The sequence below is a fragment of the Giraffa tippelskirchi genome, chromosome 12 (genome assembly GCF_054371585.1).
Source record: "Giraffa tippelskirchi isolate mGirTip1 chromosome 12, T2T-mGirTip1v1.2.pri, whole genome shotgun sequence".
NCBI lineage: Eukaryota > Metazoa > Chordata > Mammalia > Artiodactyla > Giraffidae > Giraffa > Giraffa tippelskirchi.
The window spans coordinates 119570749-119584424 of record NC_137286.1 but is presented as its reverse complement, the minus strand read 5'-3'; the positions used below and the strand labels follow the sequence as shown (position 1 = coordinate 119584424).

Here is a 13676-nt window from a genome sequence, read left to right as displayed (position 1 = left end):
CAATATTTCTTCATGTTGGGTTTCTAGAAATTGCTGGGGTAAGGGAATATATTACTTTAATTGGAGTGTAGTTGATTTATAATTTTATGCTAGTTTCTGGTGTACAGCAAAGTGATTCATATATATATGTTATATATACATACACATAATCTTTTTCGTGTTCTTTTCCATTATGGTTTATTACAAGGTATTGAATATAGTTCCCTGTGTTATACAGTAGGACCTTGTTGTTTATCTATTTTATATATAGTAATTTGTATCTGCTAATCTCCCCAAAACACGGGATACCTCATAAATTTGCATGTCATGTTTGCGAAGGAGCTATGTTAATCTTCTCCTGTTTTTCCAGTGTTTAGCATACGTGCTTCTGAAGTGAGCACTAGAAAAGTTTTAGGTGTAAAGAAAAACTGAAAAGAAAGTAGAGATCCTGAACATGGGAGACAAAGGTTGGAAAGAAACAACACCTGTTGTGCTCTGAAATTGCAGAATCTTAGAAAGAAAGTAGAGATCACTTAGTATAGCTTCTTGCATCATGCATCCCCTCTCTGTTCCCCATCTTTAGTGGTCTGTAGCTTAGGTCTACAATAGGAATGGGAACCCAGCTTTTGTTGAAGTGGCCTTTCCGATCAGTGGGAGGCACTAGTTGTTCAAAGGTTTTTCTTTTTTTTTCTTTTTAATAAATTTATTTATTTTAGTTGGGGGCTAATTACTTTACAATATTGTAGTGGTTTTTGCCATACATTGACATGAATCAGCCATGGGTTTACATGTGTTCCCCACTCTGAACCCCCCTCCCACCTCCCTCCCCATCCCATCCCTCTGGGTCATCCCATTGCCCCAGCCCTGAGCATTTGTTCAAAGGTTTTTCTTAAGCTAAACTTGAACTTTTCTTTTTAATAACATATATCTGTAGCTTCCAGTTTTGCCTTTTAGTTTTGGAAAGAATAGCTGCCATGCTGCCTCTAATAGTACTTCCTTCTATGCTATTCTACTGTATTCTAGGCTAAAATAAAAAAAAAATCTCTTGCCGTTTTATATATGCTATAGTTTTTAGATTTCTCACAACCTTGCTTATACTCTATGAAAATATACTCTTGCCTATTAAAATAACACTTTTTCTTTACTTATTGCTATTCTCATTTGTGATAAGGACACTTAACATAAGACTTACCCTCTTAGCAAAATTTTAAGTACACAATACAGTGTTGTGAACTATAGTTACTATGTTGTGCTGTAGATCTTCAGGACATCATCTCATCATTTAACAACCAAAATATTGTGCCATTGACTAATATCTCCCTGTTCCTCCCTCCTTCCAGCCCCTGGGAAATACATTCTGCTTTCTGCTTCTATGGGTTTGACTATTTTAGATTCCTTATATAGGTAATATCATGTGGTATTTGTCCTTCTGTGTCTGGCTTATTTTACTTAGTCTACTGTCCTCCAGGCTCATACATATTTCCCCCCAAATGGCATGATTTCCCTCTTTTTTAAACCTGAATAATATTCCATTGTGTGTGTGTATATATATATATATATATATATATATACCATCTTTTCTTAATCTATCTGTCAATGAACATTTAGGCAATAAAAGCAAAAATAGACAAGTGGGAGAACATCAAAATAAAAACTTCTTCACAGCAAAGGAAAAAGTCATCAAAATTACAAGCTAACCAACACAAAGGAAGAAAATATTTGTAAATCATATATCTGATAAGAGGTTAATATCCAAAATATATGAGAAACTTATTTACTTCAAGAGCAAAAAAACCCCAAATAACCTACCTAAAAAATGTTCAAAGGAATTGAATAGATTTTTCTCCAGAAAAGACATGCAGATGGCCAAGAAGTATATGAAAAGATACTCAACATCATTAATCATCAGAGACACACAAATCAAGACCACAGTGAAGTAACTCTAAGGAAAAAGATGTCTATAATAAAACCTACGTAAATACCAGATGTAGTTTTACTGTCATTTATTGTGTTTTTATTATTGATGCTCAGCTTTTCTCTGCAACATGAGAGGTCTGACTTGAATAATTTCTAAGGTCCTTTCCAACCTTTAAAAGCTATTGTATTTGGGTATGTGTGCATGTGTGTGTTACAGACATACCATCTTATTGGCTTCTTGAACTTACAGTTGAGGCTGAGTCCAGATAATTTTTCACATGAACTTCTGCTAAGCTGCATCTTAATCAGCTCTGTGACTTTACATTTATCCTTATTATATCCTCTTGTTTGTTTCTCTTTGTTACTGAAGCCCATGTGGATGATTTTGTATGTCAGTTCCCTAACTGTTGGATTCGTTAGCCCACTAAGGTCTGTGTCATCTATAAATTTTGCTAGCATGATTCCTACATATGCATTTAATTTTTATTTTGGCTTATTTAATTTTGATTAATTTAATTGTTGATAAAATAATAATTCAGTAGTTAAGAACTAAAACAGTATCTTATTTCTAGCTTTTCTCTTCAGTTTGACATGGTTCTATTCACCAACAATCTTTAAACAGACCTGTCTTATCAACAATGTATCTGTCTAATTGAGACTACTTTCCAGCTTACACTTCTCTAAATTGTCCAAAAAGATATCATGAATGAGCTGTGAAATCCTTGCAAAAATATAATATACTGTGTCTACAGTATCACCACACTTCATGAGATTAACAATGCCATCCAAGAAGGGCAAATGTTTTGTTTGACCTGACTTACTCAGAGTGCGCTCATACTGTCTCCAGAAGGCAGTTCTCTCTCTCAAAAGCTCAAAACCAGTTTACTTAATCATCCATTCTATAGTTGCTAATGGGAGGAAAGTTAAGTTTTCTAGTGTCTATATTTTGGGAACCATCTTTTCTCTGTCCTTGGAAAGTAGAACATTTGATTGTCTCCTTTATGAGTAGTAAAGATCAATCCTTTGACATGCTGTACATATAGAGCCTAGAGATGGAAGACACAGAAAGGTCACTGGGTGCTATGCCATGTAAGTGCTCAGTTGTGTCAGACTCTTGTGATCCCATTGGCTGTAGCCCGTCAGGCTCCTTTGTTCATGGGATTTTTCAAGCAAGAGTGCTGGAGTGGGTTGCCATTTCCTCCTCCAGGGGATCTTCTTGACCCAGGGATTGAACCTGAGTCTTCTGTGTCTCCTGCATTGCAGGCAGATTCTTTACCTGCTGTGCCGTCGGGGAAGACAGCTGTGGGGGGCAAGGGGAAGGTGATATTTGGAGGGAATGTGGGCATTGTCAGCTTAGTTACAAAATGCTTTCTTCTTCTATGATTGTTTCATGTCTTTTTAACAGAATTATTCATAAATGATACATAGTAGATCTTCTTTTATGTCCCTGATGCCAATGTATCCTAAACACCTAGTTTATCTCTGCTCATGGTATAACAAATGCAGCAGAGGGTCTCTTCCACCTCCTGGAGTGGAAGCTAAGACTGCAACTACTATAGCTCCTCTGTTAAAAACATCATGGACTCCACAAGGCTGTCTAAAACTTGATCATAAGTACAGGGGGACTAAGAAGACTAAACTTGTAACCACACAGGCTCTTACACTAAACATGAGTGTAGTATCAGTTCTTTATAGCTTATGAAACTATGGCTTCTTGCTGATGAACAGGCATCTTTCTGCAGAAGAAGTTAAGTTTCACTTCCAATAAAATGTTGTTTGTAAATTATGATGGTTAATTTTATGTGTCAACTTAGCTAGACTATGGTGCCCAGCTGTTTGGTCAACACTAGTCTAGATGTTGCAAAGGTATTCTTGGAGACATGATTAATATCAATACTTACAATTAATTAGCTTTAAGTAGATTATCCTTGATGATGCATATGGGCCTCATGCAGTCAGCTAAAGCCCATAAGAACCAAAAAACTGAGATATCCTAGAGAAGAAGGAATTCCACGTCAATGTACCATAGAAATCCTGCCTGCCAGCCTCCCTGCCTGCCCTGCAGATTTTACTTAAGACTGCAATTTCAACTCTTGCCTGAATTTGCAGACAGCTGGTTTGTCCTACAGACATCAGACTTACCAACCCCCATAATTATGCAAGCCAATTCTTTAAAATTAATCAACCTCTCTCTTTGTATATCTGTCATTTAATAGATATAGCTATAACTATATACAACTATCTCTATCCTATTGGTTTTGTTTCTTCAGAGAAAACTGACAAATAAGGAAGTTAACGTCCCTCCCTATGAAGTGATATGTGGAACTCCTGACAGCTCCAGCCATTACTGGCCACTTGCTTTGATATTTCATACTTCTTTATAGATTATGGGTCATCCATGACTTCCAGGAAGCTTAGGCACATGGCAGTTACTTCATAGGGCTTCCCAAGTGGCGTTGGGAGTAAAGAATTCACTTGCCAGTGCAGGGGATGGAAGAGATGCAGGTTCAATCCCTAGGTCAGGAAGATCCTCTGGAGGAGGAAATGGCACCCTACTCCAATATTCTTGCCTGGCAGATCCCATGGACAGAGAAGCCTGGCGGGCTACAGTCTATGGGGTTGCAAAGAGTCAGACAGGACTGAGTAACTGAACACATACTGTTAATTCATAAATACTTTAAGGGAAGTTGAATACAACTTAAGGAGGAGCTAAACATCCCCTACACTGTTGATATTTCTTCTGGTAATATCTGCTACAGTGATGCAGCCTGCATGCGTGTCTTTCTCTTGCCTCATTCCAGCCTGGAAACTATGGGGAAACACCACAGTTGCCCTCTGAGATGGCATTCTTGCAGCTCTACCTTCTTTAGTCTCGGATCTTCCTCAATTCCTGGAGGAAATTACTTTCATAGAATTCTAATGACATCTGAAATTTTTTTTAAGACCCCAACTTATATCACTTCTGCCTAATTCTACCTAGACTTTATCTCCCAGGTGTTGCCAATGGCTGGACTTCTAGTTAGAGATAAAATTAAGCTGGGCTTCCTTGGTGGCTCAGCGGTAAAGAATCCGCCTGCAATGAAGGAGACACTGGTTGAATCCCTGGGTCCGGAAGATTCCCCTGGAGAAGGGAATGGCTACCCACTCCAGTATACTTGCCTGGGAAATCCCACAGACAGAGGAGCCTGGCAGGCTACAGTCCGTGGGGTCACAAAAGAGTCGGACATGACTTAGCGACTAAAGAACAACAGCAAAAATAAGCTATGTTGATAATTGTCACTTGAGATGCAAATATTGGGATGAGAAATTAGCTCTGAAATGGCGAGTTCCAAGCTGTCTAGATTTTTACTACATCTTCCAACCAAATAGCAAATTTTGTGAGAAATGACTGACTACTGGAAAGAATGAGGCACTGCAGATGAAATGTCATTGACCTTAGTCCATTATAGATAGTACCCAAGAGATGTCATCCAAGAAAAAGAGAAAAGAAACTAGGAAGAGAGCAAAGAAAGCACATTCAACAAGAAACTGTGTTATAGAAGTCAATGGAAACAGGGGGTTGGGAGAGTGGAGGCAGAAAAAACTTATGTTTATGCTGTGTCCATTATGTGCTGGAGAGTGTGCAGTGAAATGCTTTTCATCATCTCATTTAATTTCACAAGAATCTGATGAAGCAGGTGTTTTTGCTCCATTGTAAGACAAAGATCTAAAGTTCAGAATATTTAAATAACTTCACTACATATCTTGGATTTTAAGTAACAAGGCCAGAAGAAGAATACAAGTTCATCCAACTCCAAAGTGTATAATTCTCTCATCTATACTTTACTGTAGGAAAAGAGACCTATTTTCTAAATACAAATCATATTAAGTAATATAAATTTAAAATTTAGCACAAGAACTTTCCTGGTGGTGTAGTAGATAAGAATCTGCCTGCTAGTGCAGGGAACACAGGTTTGATCCCTGGTCCAGGAAGATTCCAGATGCCGTGAAGCAACTAAGCTCATGCACCATGACTACTGACCCCATGCTCTAGAGCCTGTGAGCCAGAATTATTGAGCCCATGTGCTGCAACTACTGAAGCCTGCGTGTCTAGAGCCTGTGCTCTGCAATTAGAGAAGCCACTGCTGCTGAGGTTGTGATGCTAGTACTGGGGAATGTGGCTGCCACTGTCTGCCTGATAAGAAGCCCGAGCACCACAACAGAGTAGCCCCTACTCTTGGCAACTAGAGAAAGCCCATGTGCAGCAGCGAAGACCCAGCACAGCCAATGCATAAATAAATTAATTAAACAAAGCTTAGCATAGTTTGAGACCGTTTCCCTACTGTGAAATATTACACATATTTCTGGAAAGCAAACTAGAGAAAGGTGTTTTTCCCCCTTAGTTATATCAAACAAATGATCTTACAATTACACAAGTAGTTGCCCATTATGGTCTCACTTGTCTTCTTGTCCAAGCCTCACAGTGAAACATGCAGACTTTCTGGAACCACATATTAAAAGTCTTGGAAGTTGAGTCAGACTTTCTTCTTTCTGAGTAACCTAAACTCTGTGCTATTCAGCAGACAAGTGAATTGCGGGGATAAGATCTTTAAAACCCAATGTCAAAAGGTGAATACCTGATACTCATTGCCTTAGCTTCACACTCATGAGAACTGGCTTTGTCCTAATTATTCTCAGGCACGTAGGTGTGTCCTGCAGTGTGGTGCCCTGTACTACAGCCTTGTAAGAAGTAATCAACCCCCAAATCTGGCATCAGTGTAAATTAATGAAATAAGGTTCTTGTGTAAACTAGTTCTTAAGAAAATTCCTAAACAGATATGCCAAAAATGGTGGGTGATTCAGACATCTCTCAAAGAAGCCTAGAGTCCTCAAAGTGATTATTTTGAATGCCAGCCTTCATTGGGGGTATTACATGGAGTAGATTTGATAAGGCTGTTAAGGGGTTTGAAGAGCACTGTATGTGGACTCAGGAAGCATCCATTTGCATCCCAGCTTCCCGAAAGGCACCATTTGCATACCTGAGAGCAATGTCAGTCACCTAACCTTTCTGAGCTTCTTTCTTCATGTGTGACGCTGTTGAATAACACCTCCTGAAATTGTGATCATCATGACGATATGAAAGCCCTCAAGACAGTGAAGCACTAGAACAGAATGTGACAACTCATTTATAATCAACCTCTAAGTTTCATGTCACAATTTGAAACCAAAGCCTTCAGATTCATATGAAACATCAGTGATGGTAATTCCAGCATCACCCATGTGTGTGAGGTCCAGTTATTTTTGTGCTCAGTTTAACATCTAACACCACAGGTAGAATACATTTGTTCAATTTTACAAGCCCCAGAAGAACAGTGGATACTACTTGCTTTTGAATACTAGAACCTAGATCTCAACAGTTTTCATGGACTCACTTTATCCTTGTCCAGAGTAAATGAGACCAGAATAAGGCTGAATAAACATACTATAAATCTGGTTCTTTGCAAACCATAACGATATTTCATAGAGCCAGAAATAAGATCATACTTATCATGTGTAGGACTCAGTTGGGTGACGAGTAGGACAAGAGTGTGTTCATTCTGTCTGTGGGCTCAGTGTATCCCTGCAGATTCCTACTTGAGTCAGATTTGGCCATCGACAGAAGGAGAAACAAGAGCCAGGGATTTAACTCCTTCCTAACTCCTAGTTCTTTCTCAGCAGCTACTTTGAGTTTCTGGTTACCAATCCTGTAGATCAGTGGTCCCCGACCTTTTTGGCACCAGGGGCCAGTTTTGTGGAAGATAATGTTTCCATGGCCTGGGGAGGGGGATGGTTTCAGGATGATTCAAGCCCGTTACATTTATTGTGCACTTCATTTCTATTAGTATCACATTGTGATATATAAGGAAACAATTATACAACTCATCATAATGCAGAATCAGTGGGAGCCCGGATGTTTTCCTGTAACTGGACGGTTGACTCCAGGGGTGATGGGACTCAGTGGCAGCTGTTCCCCAGTGCTAGCATCACGACCTCAACTCCACCTCAGATCCTCAGGCATTAGATTCTCATAAGGAGTGAGCAACCTAGATCCCTCTCATGCACAGTTCACAGGAGGGCTTGCACCCCTACAAAAATCTAATGCCACCACTGATCTGACAGGAGGTGAAGCTCAGGTGGGTAATACAAATGATGGAGAGAGCTGTAAATGCAGATGAAGCTTTGCCTGTTTGCCAGCCACTCACCTCCTGCTGTGTGATCTGGTTTCTAACAGACCACAGACCTGTACTTGTCCACAATTCCCAGGGCTGGGGACCTCTGCTGTAGATCAGAAGCCCATGGACATTAGAATACCATTCCTGGGCTTCCATGGTGGCTTAGCGGTAAGAATTCTGCCTGCCAATGTAGGCTTGATCCCTGGCCCCAGAAGATCTGACATGCTGCGAAGCAATAAAGTCGTGCACCTTAATGACTGAGCCTGCGTCCTAGAAGCCTGGAAGCTGCAACTACTGCAGCCTGTGCACCCTAGAGCCCATGCTCTGAAACAAGAGAAGCCACCGCAGTGAGAAGCCTGTGCACTGAGACTAGAGAGTAGCCCCCCGCTCGCCACAACTAGAGAAAACCTACATACAGCAACAAAGACCCAGCATAGCCACAAATAAATAAATAATAAATAAAATCATTAAAACAAAAAAAAGAACACCATTCTTGTTCTGAGCAGGGCTAAATGGCTGCATTATCTTGGTCACATTACCTAACCTCTCTTTGCCTTGGGTTCATCATCTGTAAAGTGGAAGAATCATAGAACCTATTTCTTTCCTACATATAAAGCATTCATAGATGTGTTTATATATATACAGTTATATACACATGCATTGTTAAAAGCACAGATTCTAAAGTTAGACTGTCTGCGTTCAAATCCCAGCTCCACCACTTTTTTGCACTCATGATCTTTTAAAAATCAGGCCATAATAGTACCAACTCCATAGAGTTATTGTGAGGATTAAATGTACTAATACACATATAGTTCTATCAACAGGGCTGGCATATAGTAAGTACTATGTAAGTGCTATCATATTACTACTTATTTCCTAGAAAAGCTTCAAAACTGTCTATAAGGATACAAAAATGAAAATTAAAAAATTTCCAAATTGTTTTTTGTTTCTCTGGTTCTCAGGTATAAAACATATAATCACGATGTTGTGATTTTCTCTACTGTCTCAACCTAATATTTTGGAAAGTTCCTCACAGAACATTTTCACTCTCTTTTTTTAAAAATTAGCTATTGGCATATCTTTTACCAGTTATTTATTGAGATCATTTTATCCCCTGGTTCACTTAAGCTTAATGATATTTAATCTCTCTGAATCTCATTCTTTTCTCTCCCTGTATACAAAAAAATCAATGATTTTTAAAGCCTGCATACAGATAAGATTCACGTATATTGGGAAGATGATGAATGAGTTAAACATTTGTTTGGGACAATTTCTGATTCTGTCTCTTCCCCTCTTTCCTCACAGCATTCATTTTCATGTTTCTGCCATTCATTTATTCATTCAGTATTTATTGAGTAGACTTGTCAATCTTGACAGGCAGTAGAAAATCCTGATTCTGACACTTGAATGGTGCTTTACAGCTTACAGATTGTTTCATATATATTACATTTATTCAGTCCTCAGAGGCACTCACTTCATTTCACCCCAGTTCTTCCTCCCCTTTTAACTTTACATTTCTCTTAATCTTCTTCATTCTTTTCTCAACTTTTTGGTGTGCAGAATATTTACTGTGTGCATTGGGGGTGGGAAGCTGGTTGGAAGAAAAGGCAATAGGTGGGAAAGAGATACAAATCAGATGAGAAAGTAGGTACAAGGATGTAGCCAATACCCTACATTTCAGGATGAAAGGACAGAGCTCCGTCTCTTATATAGGAAAGTACACAGTCACTTGAAAAGGAACAATCACCATCAATGCATCCATCACTAAAAACTGGATTGAGATGAGATGCAGAGCTAGTGGCTTCCCAAATCTACTCTTGAAAAGTGAAAATGTTAGTCGATCAGTCGTGTCTGGCTCTTTGCAACCCCATGGACTGTAGCTCATCAGGCTCCTCTGTCCATGGAATCCTCCAGGCAAGAATACTGAAATGGGTAGCCATTCCCTTCTCCAGGGGATCTTCCCAACCCAGGGATCGAACCCGGGTCTCCTGCATTGCAGGCAGATTCTCTACTGTCCGAACTTCCCTTACTCTCTGACAATTAAGCATATATAATCTACTGAAGAGCCTAAAGAGTTATGGCCCTCCCCTTCTCTGTAAACACCCAGCCCATTAAGTCCCAGCATTAAAGTCACCTATTTTATTTCCTCTTGAATTTCATGACACCAACCAGTAGGCAGGAAACAGAACATTACAAAATTAACCAGAAAATTATTCCTTCAGTCTTGCATCACCCGTTTCATTCATTATTATTCCTCTCATGCACAACCGAGACTTCTGTAAGGAAATCCCAAGGACTTCGCGCAGTGGGCCAGCCTCTGGCAGATGAATGTGTGAAGTGATGGGGAATGAAAATGTCTGGACATATACAGTATCGCTCACATATGAGCTTGTCCTGTCTCTTCAAGAGTACTCTGGCGATCACAGGATACATGAAGATGATACAGACAAGCTTCCACTGTGAGACATACCAGTTTCATTCGTAACCCAGACTCCTTTCCCTTGCTCTGCCCTCTGCCTGCAATACCCTTCCCTCAGAACCTCCCATGGCTGTCTCTCTTATTATTCAGCTCAAATGCCACTCTCCTGGAGAGGCTCCCAGCCAGTCTGCATACAGTGTTGTTGTTGTTGTTCAGTCGCTCTGTCACATCCCACTCTTTGTGACCACACGGATTGCAGCACGCCAGACTTCCTTGTCCTTCACTATCTCCAGAGTTTGCTCAAACTCACGTGCATGGAGTCGGTCATGTCATCCAACCGTCTCATCCTTTGTTGCCCCCTTCTCCTCCTTCCCTCAATCTTTTCCAGCATCAGGGTTCCACTGAGTTGGCTCTTCACATATACATATGTATATTCTCATATACATACTATATACTGTAGAATCCCAGAACTTATTTCACCAACCAGTCCCTCTATCTCATTTCACATTTTAATTTTCTTCATGGCATTTATTGCTACCTGAAGTAGATATACTCATCTATTTACTTATTATCTGTCTCCCTCATAGGTCTGTAAGCTCCCAGAAAGCAGAGCTTATTTTTTTAAACATGTTGTCTGGAACATAGTAGCAGACCTTTAATAAACATTGGCTGAATAAACAAGTGAGAAACACTTAGTTATCCAATGTCTATTTTATGCCAGTTCTGTTCCAGGCACTGGGGATGTGGTGCTGAATCAAGCAAATCCGTTTTTAATCTCTTGGGCTTTATATTCTAATGTAGGGAAACAAACAGCAAACAAATAAAGCAGGGTACATGATTCTGCCTGGGTGGGGTTGTGCCACTTAAGTGGGGTGATCAAAGGAAGGTCTTGCTGCAGAGACCTGGAGAAGATGTGAAGGGAGACACCTAAGATGAGGAAGGTAAGAAGGGAAAAAGACCAGGAAGTGCAAAGGCCCTGAGCCAACAGTAGGGGGAGTAGAGGGTAACCTGGTTAAAGCAAGCAAGAGAAGAAAGTGTAGCCGCTCGTGCGTGCTAAGTTGCTTCAATGGTGTCCAACTCTTTTTGACCCCATGGACTGCAGCCCACCAGGCTCCTCAGTCCATGGAATTTTCCAGGCAAGAATACTGGAGTGGGTTACCATTTCCTACTTCAACCTGGGTCTCCTGCATTGCAGGCAGATTCTTTACCATCTGAGCCACTAGGTTAAAGCAAGAGTTCATGGGAAAGTGGCAAGGGCTCTGAGAGGGTTGACCAGGTGGCACTAGAGGTAAAGAACCCAACTGCCAAACAGGAGACATAAGAGACCCAGGTTGTATCCCTGGGTCTAAAGATCCCTGGAGAAGGGCATGGCAACCCACTCCAGTATTCTTGCCTGGAGAATCCCGTGGACAGAGGAGCCTGGAGGGCTACAGTCCATAGGGCCGCAAAGAGTTGGACATGACCGAAGCTTAGCACGAATGCTGGTCTGAGAGGTCCTAGTGGGGCAGCTTTGATCTAGTAGAGTATTATAAGCAATGAAAGGACTTTGATTCTTACTCTTTGGTAAGATGAGAAGCCAGTGAGGGGCTCTGGACAATGACATGATCTGACTTAGTTAAAATAGGATCCCTCTTTTGGTTGCAAAGGTGGAAGCAGTTAGGAATCCAATGGGTGACTTCGTCCCAGGTGGTGGCTGGGAGGTTGTGAAACATTAATAGCCTGGAAGAATTCTGAGGGCAGAACTGACAGGATTTGCTGATACAATAATGAACAAAGTAATGATACAAAAATAGGTACAGAATTGATACAAAGAAGGCTTTTCTTGGATTTACAAAAAAGAGACTGGTTTCTTTAGGGCTTTGACACTGATATAACAAAGAGCACAGCCGCCTAGAAAATCAGCATTGGAACTTGGAACTTCTGTGTCAGCTATTATTTATACCCAAGAACAAACAAAAAGAGAGTGGTCAAATATATTCAGTATCAGAATCTGTCCTTGCAATTAAGTGAGCTGATTTGGGGCTTGATCTTATTTCAGCACACTGACATGAATGAGATAATTGTTCAGCAGACATAAACATTTCAAAGTAAAAATGACACTTATCCGTGAGGAGATTGTAAAGCTCATTGGGTAGCTACACAAAAAGGGAAACATTATAATCAAGAACAAAGATCTTGCCTGATTTATACTGATTGACAGTCTGTGTTTCACACTGATCTGATAACTGCTCAGATTTCTAACTCTGGCCTACCCAGCTACACTGAAAGCTCTTTGGAGCGTACTCAACCTTGCATTCTTCTACCCGGTGCGGCCAAACAGCTGGTGCACAACAAATATCCATTGACTTCATGATTTGCCAACAAAGGTCCCTCTAGTCAAAGCTATGGTTTTTCCAGTAGTCATGTATGGATGTGAGAGCTGGACCATAAAGAAGGCTGAGCGCTGAAGAACCGATGGTTTCAAATTGTGGTGTTGGAGAAGACTCTTGAGAGTCCCTTGAACTGCAAGGAGATCAAACCAGTCAATCCTAAAGGAAATCAACCCTGAATATTCATGGGAAGAACTGATGCTGAAGCTCCCATACTTTGGTCACCTGATGCAAAGAGCCTACTCTACAGAAAAGACCCTGATGCTAGGAAAGATTGAGGGCAGGAGGAGAAGGGGACCACAGAGGATGAGATGGTTAGATAGCATTACAACTCAATGGACATAAGTTTGAACAAACTCTGGGAGATAGTGAAGGACAGAGGAGCCTGGCAGTGCTACAGTCCATGACGTCGCAAAGAACCTGACATCACCTATCCACTGAACAACAAAAAGAACACCTCCTTCACTAGCCTCTCTTCTGTCCTCTTTCTGCAGTGCTCAGGAGCACTTTATTTGCCAAAGTTAGAAATCTGATAATCACTCAGAAATGCGAAATTTCATATTGTGTTGGGTCTTAGGGTACATGGAAGGAGCCACCCAAGGCCCATTCGCCGAGAAGTCAGGGAGGGCTTCCCAGAGGAGGAGACTTGTGTGCTGCATTGTGAAGGGGGCAGGAGTTACAAGACCAAATGAGGTCTAGAGAAGGCCTTCAACTGCACAAGGACCTTGAGACTAGAGGGAATTCGGAAAGGGCTGAAGGGAATGACCCAAGCCCGAGGGAGAGCAGGGGCACAAGGACCTT

General features: G+C 40.8%; 1 protein-coding gene and 1 non-coding gene across 2 annotated transcripts in view; one reads left to right on the top strand and one right to left on the bottom strand.

Annotated features, from left to right (window-relative positions):
* Positions 1-13676, top strand: part of LOC145528649 (uncharacterized) — a 199145-nt gene that overhangs the window by 73189 nt on the left and 112280 nt on the right. The window lies entirely within an intron of this gene.
* LOC145530650 (U6 spliceosomal RNA) lies at positions 274-380 on the bottom strand. The gene has a single exon (XR_014071965.1). It is a non-coding gene; the product is annotated as a U6 spliceosomal RNA (small nuclear RNA).